The following is a 9405-nucleotide window of genomic DNA, read 5'->3' as shown; positions in this document are numbered from 1 at the left end:
TGTATGTTCAAAATACTTCACCTACTATGTCAAAACTGGAAAATTATTATTTTCAATAACTACTGTAAGCGAACTGGTGATGACTGTCCTGAATAATGTCTTTACTTTGGATATGATTTTGTAAGAAAAAATTATACTGTAATTATCTAACGAGTATGACGAGTGTTCGCTAATTGTTAATGTTGTAATTGTTACGTTCTGTCATTGCAGGGTGTTCGTTCAAATAAAAAATAATACGTTCGTAGCTTACAAATTTCACTAAAATAAGCAAAGATAATTCAAAATGTTACATCAATATCTAATCATGATTTTAATTTCAGTAAGACCAACTTAAAATTTGATTTTACAGTTATTAGTGATTTATTTCTCATATACATTCGTAGCCTCAATCCGGGGTAATGCAGCGGTTCTCGTGACGTGTCACCGCCATTGTGCTCAACGTTGCAAGCCAGGTCTAGGCGGGCGGTCACTTTGCTGCGTACCTTCCTCATAGGTCGATGGACGTAAAACCCAACAAACAAACATTGCTGCGTGACTTTGTCGTCATCTTGTGTTGCACAGCGTCGAGACCACTTCGCTGGCGTGAGGGATATCTGGTGGTGCATGATGAGGAAGAAAGACGGGTGGATCAACCGGAAAATCAAGGTAATTTTTTTTTTTTTTTATTAGCACGTGTTTTGTAGACTGCCATAGTGCGTCTGTGTGGTCAACTCATGATGCCAAGACATTTTCAGTACAAACTATTACTTCATGGCCGGAAGGAATTAGTGAAAAAGTGGGACTATTGACTAGTGAATATGTAGATAAAATACTGAAAATCTTCAGTCAAGCCAGCGTTAATGGCGGGCGGCCACTCCTTCATGACCGACCTAAGAATCATAGACTTTAATTTTACAGAGGCGGTGTTGGTATGTGCAGGCAATATTAAAGCATTGTTGGGATGATTAGGATTGGGTGTAGAGATTAGAGATTTTAGGTTACATATTTGATTTAAAACATTTTAATCCATATTGTCACTGCTGTTCCACATGCTATGGTTTTAGCCGAGTAAATTACATACAGCTACTATCATATGTACATTGGGTTAGGTAAGTATGACCCTCGCACATCTCCACCCCTCATAATTACCTAACTATAATTTTAGAATTAGGAACGTGATAGCAAAAGCTAGTGTGGGACTCCATAATTGGAGCTGATAATGCGGGAAAGCAGAATACGTATCTAGAAACAAATATGGCGGGTCTCTGAACTAATTTTCCGTTAGTCATTTAAACCGAAATTGTTAGGTTACTTCTACATGTTATACGTGTTTGAATGGGTTAATAAGGACGACTTACGTGCGATAGTAGTTTGTATGGAGCAACTTCTCCGAGGATGGCATTTGAAACTATCACAAGGAAGTTGCCAAGCAGACAACGGTAGGTGGACCAGCCACTCCACTCCATGGTGGTCATTGTGCACGCGTTTGGTGTGATCCATTCAGGCAGGAGAGATTATTCCTAGAGCTACTCCGTCTCGTTAGCAATTTTTACGTTGTAGAAATGTTTGGAACGTAACATCGCCTAGTTATTTGGGGAACGCGAGAATATTTCATCTTGAAAACTACGACGGTTTGGCTGGGAGCCGGAAGTGCGGCCATGTTGAAAGATGGCGATCGAGCAGCGGCAAGACTGCTTGTTGGACGGTTCGACTATTAAGTACCGGTCATTTATGGGTTTTATTAAGGTAAGGCTAACGATGAGTGGAGGGAGAGGACCCAGACTTAAGGGCGATCTAGTTTTGAATTAACACTACTTTTAGAGCAGTTTGCAAGTTTTTCTAATGTAAACTTGGAATAACATGTGGTCAGCATACGGGCGTTCTATCTAACGCGCGCCATCATGGAAATGTTTGGCGTTGAAATTTTGCTGGACAGTCATATCAGTTGAATAAAAATTGATTCCCATGCCTGCTTGCCGATATACCGGTTTCATTTGCCTACTAGATATAGTTCCAGCCTGACATTTTCGGCAAGCTATCGAAATATGGCAGGTATTTGCAGTCTGGTATGGTGGCCAGTAGATATGACTGGTTCGTCTACTAAAAATTGTCGTGTGTATACCTATTGAATACATGTATATGATGCTGCTGGACTCTGCTCGAGGTTATACTTTGAACGTTTGGCGGGGCATGCCAGTGTGAGAGCACATGTGCTTAAGTAGTCCAGGAAGGTTATTGAGTGGCTTTTACGAGAACCAGGCAGATGATCCTGAACTGTGTGATGCTGTCATTGAATTTTGTGGAGTAATTTATGGAAAATGACTCTGCATCAAAAGTGAGATGATGCTGGGAGAAGTTTTCTAACAAATGTGCAGGCTTTATCAGCACCTGCTTACCTTGACAGTGCTGCATCTGTGACTGATGATTATATGGTCTTGTTATTTATATTTATTTATTATACTTTGTCGCTGGCTCCCGCGTTTGCGAGGTAGCGCAAGGAAACAGACGAAAGAAATGCCCCCCCCCCCCCCACACACACACACACACATGTATATACATACGTCCACACACGCAAATATACATACCTACACAGCTTTCCATGGTTTACCCCAGACGCTTCACATGCCTTGATTCAATCCACTGACAGCACGTCAACCCCGGTATACCACATCGCTCCAATTCTCTCTATTCCTTGCCCTCCTTTCACCCTCCTGCATGTTCAGGCCCCGATCACACAAAATCTTTTTCACTCCATTTTTCCACCTCCAATTTGGTCTCCCTCTTCTCCTCGTTCCCTCCACCTCCGACATATATATCCTCTTGGTCAATCTTTCCTCACTCATTCTCTCTGTGCCCAAACCACTTCAAAACACCCTCTTCTGCTCTCTCAACCACGCTCTTTTTATTTCCACACATCTCTCTTACCCTTACGTTACTCACTCGATCAAACCACCTCACACCACACATTGTCCTCAAACATCTCATTTCCAGCACATCCATCCTCCTGCGCACATCTCTATCCATAGCCCACGCCTCGCAACCATACAACATTGTTGGAACCACTATTCCTTCAAACATACCCATTTTTGCTTTCCGAGATAATGTTCTCGACTTCCACACATTCTTCAAGGCCCCCAGAATTTTCGCCCCCTCCCCCACCCTATGATCCGCTTCCATGGTTCCATCCGCTGCCAGATCCACTCCCAGATATCTAAAACATTCACTTCCTCCAGTTTTTCTCCATTCAAACTCGCCTCCCAATTGACTTGACCCTCAACCCTACTGTACCTAATAACCTTGCTCTTATTCACATTTACTCTTAACTTCCACACACTTTACCAAACTCAGTCACCAGCTTCTGCAGTTTCTCACATGAATCAGCCACCAGCGCTGTATCATCAGCGAACAACAACTGACTCACTTCCCAAGCTCTCTCATCCCCAACAGACTTCATACTTGCCCCTATCAAAATGACATTATAAGAATGTAGAATTGTCGTTAACCAATATTCAGGTGTAGGTAGAATACACTAAAAGCACTCTGGCAAGCTTGCCAGACTTTATACTTGGTCCTTACTCTTGCTTTTTCATGCATTTTGCTGAAACATTACATTGAATTTTTATCTATTCTCATTACCTGTGTTAGTGAGGTAGCATCTGCAACAGACGAAGAAAGGCCTCATCTGTTGACATCCACTCCATATTGTGTGTAATGCTCTGAAACCACAACAGGCCCTGCAGACTTTTTCATGGTTTACCCAACACTTCACTTCCTATGCTCTTTCAGTCCATTTACAGTACACCGACCCCAGTATACCACATCATTCCAGTTCACTCTGTCCCGTGTACGTCTTTCATTATCCTGCATGTTCAAGCCTTGATTGCTCAAAATCTGTTATCCTTGCATCACAAGTTTTGTCTCCCAGTATAATTGAGGAAGTTTGTGGAATTTGGCCATGAAAGAAAGTTCAAGGATGCCTGAATAAGCTAATACTGAAGTGTAAAAGTAGATACAGGTGCAATTTTGTAAGGGAAGCTGAAATGTGATCATAGTTTTATTTCTCTGTAAAAAGGACATAGGGTATTTTTTAAGTGAGAGCTTTAAATGTCTTGTTTGGCACTTGCTGAATTGCTAACACAAGGTATGTTGATGCATGTTAACTTCTAGACTATCCTTGTTTGGGTTGCCATATATGTGCAGGTGTCATTGCAGGTTTATCCACCCTTTGCATTTGCTTCTAGTATGCAAAATGTACTATGTGGCCTGTATTGCTAGCTGCTGTAAATAATCAGAATATTGCATTTCCCCATGTTTGTGGATTCTCGACATACTATCAGTAGTGTTAGGAAACTTTAATGTATTTTAAACATGTAAGATTAAGGGTGTAAAATTTCTTTCCCATAAGCACAGTTTGTAAAATTCTGTGTATAGTGCACCTTCTGACTAGTTTATCTTTGATTAAAGTAACGTTGAAAGTTTAGTACTGTATTGATGGTATTTAGGCATATTAGGTATCTATGAAGTTTCTGCAGTTCAGTACAGTGATTCATGAAGGGTGATGTTTTTCCCCCATTTAGTGTTCAGTGTTTGCTCAGTCATTTTCTTCATAAAAGCAGTATTGTTTTGGCTGTTTGGTTAGAATGTATTTAATAACATTGTCATGTGCAAATTGCAATTTTTTTACTTTTTTGTTAGGGATTGGGTATTTTTTCCCCTCCCAAGTGGAAGTTGAGGGTAAACTTAGATGCAACACATTAAGGTTACATTATTCTCTTTGAGTTCCAAAGTTAAGATTTTTGGAAGATTAAGGAAAACCAAAACTGTAGGATTTGAAAAGACTGTCTCCATAAAGTTTGATCTTAATCTTTACAATATTTTGACTAGTTAACTTGTAGGCGGGAAAAGTTAGGGTAGTCGATGAGCTCTTGGTAATTTTGTCTTATAAAGATTTGGGCAATTGAGTTTATATCCATTGCATTGCACTTTTTGGAGCAGAACATAACGGTGTTTTACAAGTTAGATATATGCAAATTATCCCCTCTAAGTTCATAATGTACAGTTTGATTACAGTAATACAATTAGAAAAAAGTTTGATTTGGTGGTTTTTGTAAATGCTGATGTAGCTTGAGTAATGGTACAAGGGCAACATTGTATGGCACTATTTAAGGGTCACAGGCTTATTGTTAATTAATTATAGCTAGGTGTTATTTTTTGTGCATATATATTAAACTTCACAATCTTTCACTGCTCATTCTTCATAATTATAGATATCCCTGCAGTATACACCAAGCGCTAGCCATTCATTTTGGCAAAATGGTAGCATTAGGTAGTAGTAATAGATAGGAATATTTATGCAGGAGCATTAAGCAGAAGCTAAATAGCATTAGGTAGTAGTTAGTAGGAACATTGGGTAGGAGCCTGCAAAAACTGGTCTAGTTGCCCTCTGCCACTGGCCTGTTGAGGGTATGCACTAAAGGCTAAGAAGCGGCAGTAGTTAGCTAATTATGGAGACACTATTGCTGTGTCCACCCACATGAGGGAGATACATTTGTAACAGGCGTCCGAGATAGATTGAAAGATTTTCTAATTTTAAGCTAAAGTTGAATTTTCATGAATAGTAATAAAACTGTATTGATATAGGTTTTGTTACATGCATCGCTTATTAAGGATTAAAGTTAAGCTGATACATATTTCGTAGGTGAACGAGTTTTGGACATGTGAATTGTATGATTAAATCGTGCTAGAATAGATTAGTTTCAGATGGTTGCAGACTGAGGCAACATTTCCTTATCGTTAACCGGACTTTGGTGAGGATTTGAAATTCATCCTGGTGACTTTGGTAATCAGGAGGGGCCAAACAAGATGACCGGGAAGGCACAGAGGGCACTGGCGGGGAAACTGCAGACAAGACTGGTAGGATAGAAGGTGGCACAACTGTAAGGGAAGTTGGTGTAGCAGTAGTGGGACACCTGGCTGTAATAGTTACCACAGGTGTATAATACTGTTATATATATATAAAGGCCTTTAATCAGTGGACACAAATGTTATGTCCTGTATTAGTGTAACTAGTTTTCTTCCAAAAATTTTAACTGCTGATTTTGACTTGAAAATATTTTGTATGTTGTACTTGATCCCAGTTTCCCATATCAGCTAGGTAGTGCCAGAAAACATCAGGACCCATCCGCTTGTATACGCACGTTATACATGTACTCGCACCCTCCTGCAATGTTCAGGCCATGAAGGAACCCTCTAAGCACATTTCTACCCATCCGTCCTCCTGCTGTTTCCCCCTTGACCTTATTCCCTCCAGTTATGATATACCGTGTATAGGCATACTTTCCATATGTCTTACCGTTTCGTCTCCTTCAGCATTTGATACTACTATCTTGCCACTTCACTTTTACTCTATCGTTTTTCATTCGATCAACCCTCTTTTCATCACACGTTACCTTTAAACTTTTAATTTCTCACACATCCACAGTCTTTACATTATCTTTGTTTCTTTATATTATTTTGATATTTCTAAAATTTGAAATACTTCCTTGGCATAATTTCTTGAAGTCCAAGAATTCGAGAGGCTTGTCATGATCCGTTATGTGTGACCGTTGAAGCTTTGGTATATAGGAGAAATTAGGAGTTATTCAGACTACAGGGATATGTGTAAGGACGTATTTGGGATGAAGTGGAGGGGGTGGGATAGGGTACAGTTGGAGTGACGGGGCCCCTAATAGGAAATAGCCCCGGGACGAGCCGTCGCGTCGACCCAATTAGTGCAAATATCGACGTGTAAACCTGTCTCGGTCAGGCTAGGTTGAGGAAGCCAAGCTTGACCATCCCTTCGCTAGTGTGTACAGAAAGATATAAAGAATTCGTCGTATGATTATTTCGTCTATGGTAAGAGCCAATAGTCTCCGGAATAAATTGTTGTATATTTGATTTATAAGTTGAATGGTAGTTGTAGTGTAGAGTATACGCTTCGTATGAAAAATGCCCTAAAGTGCTTGGATCAGTCATGGGGGTCATGGAGTGGCAGATGACAACTCTGCAAGTTTTGATTTTGTTGGAATATTTCTGTGGTTTAATCATGGTTTTTCTAACGGGAACTTAGAGAATTGACCATTGCTGTCATTAGCAACACAGTACACTGCGTGCACCCAGTGTAGGGGTGTGTGAATTACTAATTCATTCTATATATCATGACAAATTGTGATGAGATGAAGTAACGACCTGGTGTTTTTCCCTCAGGTGCGGGCGTGCATGACTGCAGGCGAAGGTAAGTAATCCAATCACCGTAATTCATCAGGATATCCGGAGCCCTCGGGTAAGTACCACCCTGTCATTGTTGCATTTATATTGGGATAATACGATTAGATCTAGTGGGATCGGGTAGCGTGGAAAAGACCCCAGCATGTGTATACGGCAGAGTGTGATAAGCGGAAAGCATCGGCTGTAAGACGCGAGAAGCGACTGCCACCGTTGGATTCGCGTATCGTGGTGAGGGAAGGTAGGACGAGATGCCATCGTTCTCCTAGCGCGGGTGGAACGCATCCATAGCTAATGTATGCTTTTGGGTTGGAGGATAGTCTGACGTTGTCTCGATCTGTGAACGGACGATTTGAAGTCTTCTTCTGTTGGAACGTAGCTTGCATCGTGACTACCCGTTACTGATGTCCAAATGTTTAACGGTGATGCATTACACTGTGCACTGCAGTAGATTGTACTGGGTTATCTCTGAGGGCTGTCATATTACAGGATCCGACTATTGTAATTATTCCAGGTGTTTTCATGACGTGCGTGGATATGATGGCAAGGTTATGGTAGATGTTGTTGGTTTACGACGGACTTTATTATATGTCGGAGTTGGGAAAGTGTTCATATGAATCGGGGAAAGTGTCAGGTGTCTTGCGCCAAGCCAGAATGCAAATGTTAACCTTCACCCAAAGAGGATTAATGAATTTGTGGTGCACTTGCTGCCTGGAGGAAGTCTACGATAAAGATGTTAGGAAGTGTCGGGTTGTCCCAGTGGTAAGGTATATTCCAGTTGTGGGTTGCAGGAATTTCTTGCGTGATTACGGCAGCAAGTTTGACAATTTAACGAAACTGATTTGGATTGTGCTCAAAGGGTTGAGTATGGAGACGAGACGAATGGTATTCGATTAAAAGTAATCTGATAATCCATTTCGCTATTAAGGGTAGCATAGACGAGTGTTCTGTGTACCCAGCTATCACAAATGGTACGAGGTTCGAATCCTTGCTATTGGAGGGCATTACGTGGATCTGAGAGCGCCGTTCATTTGCGCTATATTGTGTTCATATTCCTCCACGCTTGATTGGTTTAGATAATACTGCTGCCTACAGAGTAAGCTGAACCACGCGGGATCTGACTACTCCCTAGACCGTTGACTGGACGAGAGTCTCACACTGGACCGTTTACATGGACGCCGAGCCTTCGCCGTGAATGAGACCGTGATTTGCGACAGCTGGGATTTTACGTTGTCTGCATTAACGTTTTAACATAGTGCCCGGTGTGTGCTGGTGCTCTTCATGCCACTCCGTGGCTGTCGGTCATATATATATATATGTATATATATATATATATATATATATATATATATTTGATATAAGGATGCGTGAATTGGAGCATGTCATTTGGGGGAAAAATGCTTATGTGAAGACCCTGAAAATAAGTAAAACGAAGCAGACTTTGATATAACATGAAAGGTCTTCCTCCAGACTTCGTCTCCACACCATAACTTCCATGTCCCTTCCGTAACATTACCCACACTTTATTATATATATATATATATATACACCACTGAGACGAGTTGTGCATAGCATTAGTAGGTGCACAGCACATAAAGCAGGCCAGCATCAGTTAATGGAAAAGTGATGACGTGTCCATCAATACTTTAACCCCACCATATCCTTGTGGAAGATAATCCGTCCAGTCTTGTGCCAGATGATACCATTTCCATTCCAGTTAGGTAATTCGTATTTCCAATTTTCCATGGGTTAATGTAATTCTCCCACATTTCCTTCCTCCCGGGGGTGAGGGAGTATCAAAGCAGAACACTAAAACGGTTGTTAATTGTGTGTTTAAGGTGAGTGAAGGGTGGTTAGAACTATAGTACTCACGGATCTTTCTCCCGATGGGTGTTTATCCCTGCCCTTCCTTCCACGTTCGTCCACCTCTCCCTGTCGTTGCGGATGGCCTCGGGCTGTAGGTCCAGGTTGTGGCTCCGTTGGCCATCTCGTCTCCAACCTCTCCTCTTGTGAGGCCAGGTGCGTGCGGTGGTCGGCGCGTCTTGAAGCATCACCTGTACAGTGCAGAGGGCCAGGAGGAGGACCCGGACAGGTTCCATTAATAACATGAGTCATACGCCGCTGCTGTCGCCTCACTCTGCACCCTACCTCTTGTTCTGCTCT

General features: G+C 41.5%; 1 protein-coding gene across 1 annotated transcript in view; it reads left to right on the top strand.

Annotated features, from left to right (window-relative positions):
* The first annotated feature begins 410 nt into the window (after positions 1-410).
* The window catches only part of LOC139749731 (vasopressin V2 receptor-like), a 97385-nt gene continuing 88390 nt past the window's right edge, over positions 411-9405 (top strand). Inside the window, exons 1-2 of the transcript XR_011713025.1 lie at positions 411-645; positions 7225-7252. The gene's annotated coding sequence lies outside the window, so the exon portion shown is untranslated. The remainder of the gene's footprint in view (positions 646-7224; positions 7253-9405) is intronic.

This window comes from Panulirus ornatus, chromosome 8, assembly GCF_036320965.1.
Source record: "Panulirus ornatus isolate Po-2019 chromosome 8, ASM3632096v1, whole genome shotgun sequence".
Taxonomy (NCBI): domain Eukaryota; kingdom Metazoa; phylum Arthropoda; class Malacostraca; order Decapoda; family Palinuridae; genus Panulirus; species Panulirus ornatus.
This window is presented reverse-complemented; position numbering and strand designations above follow the sequence as displayed.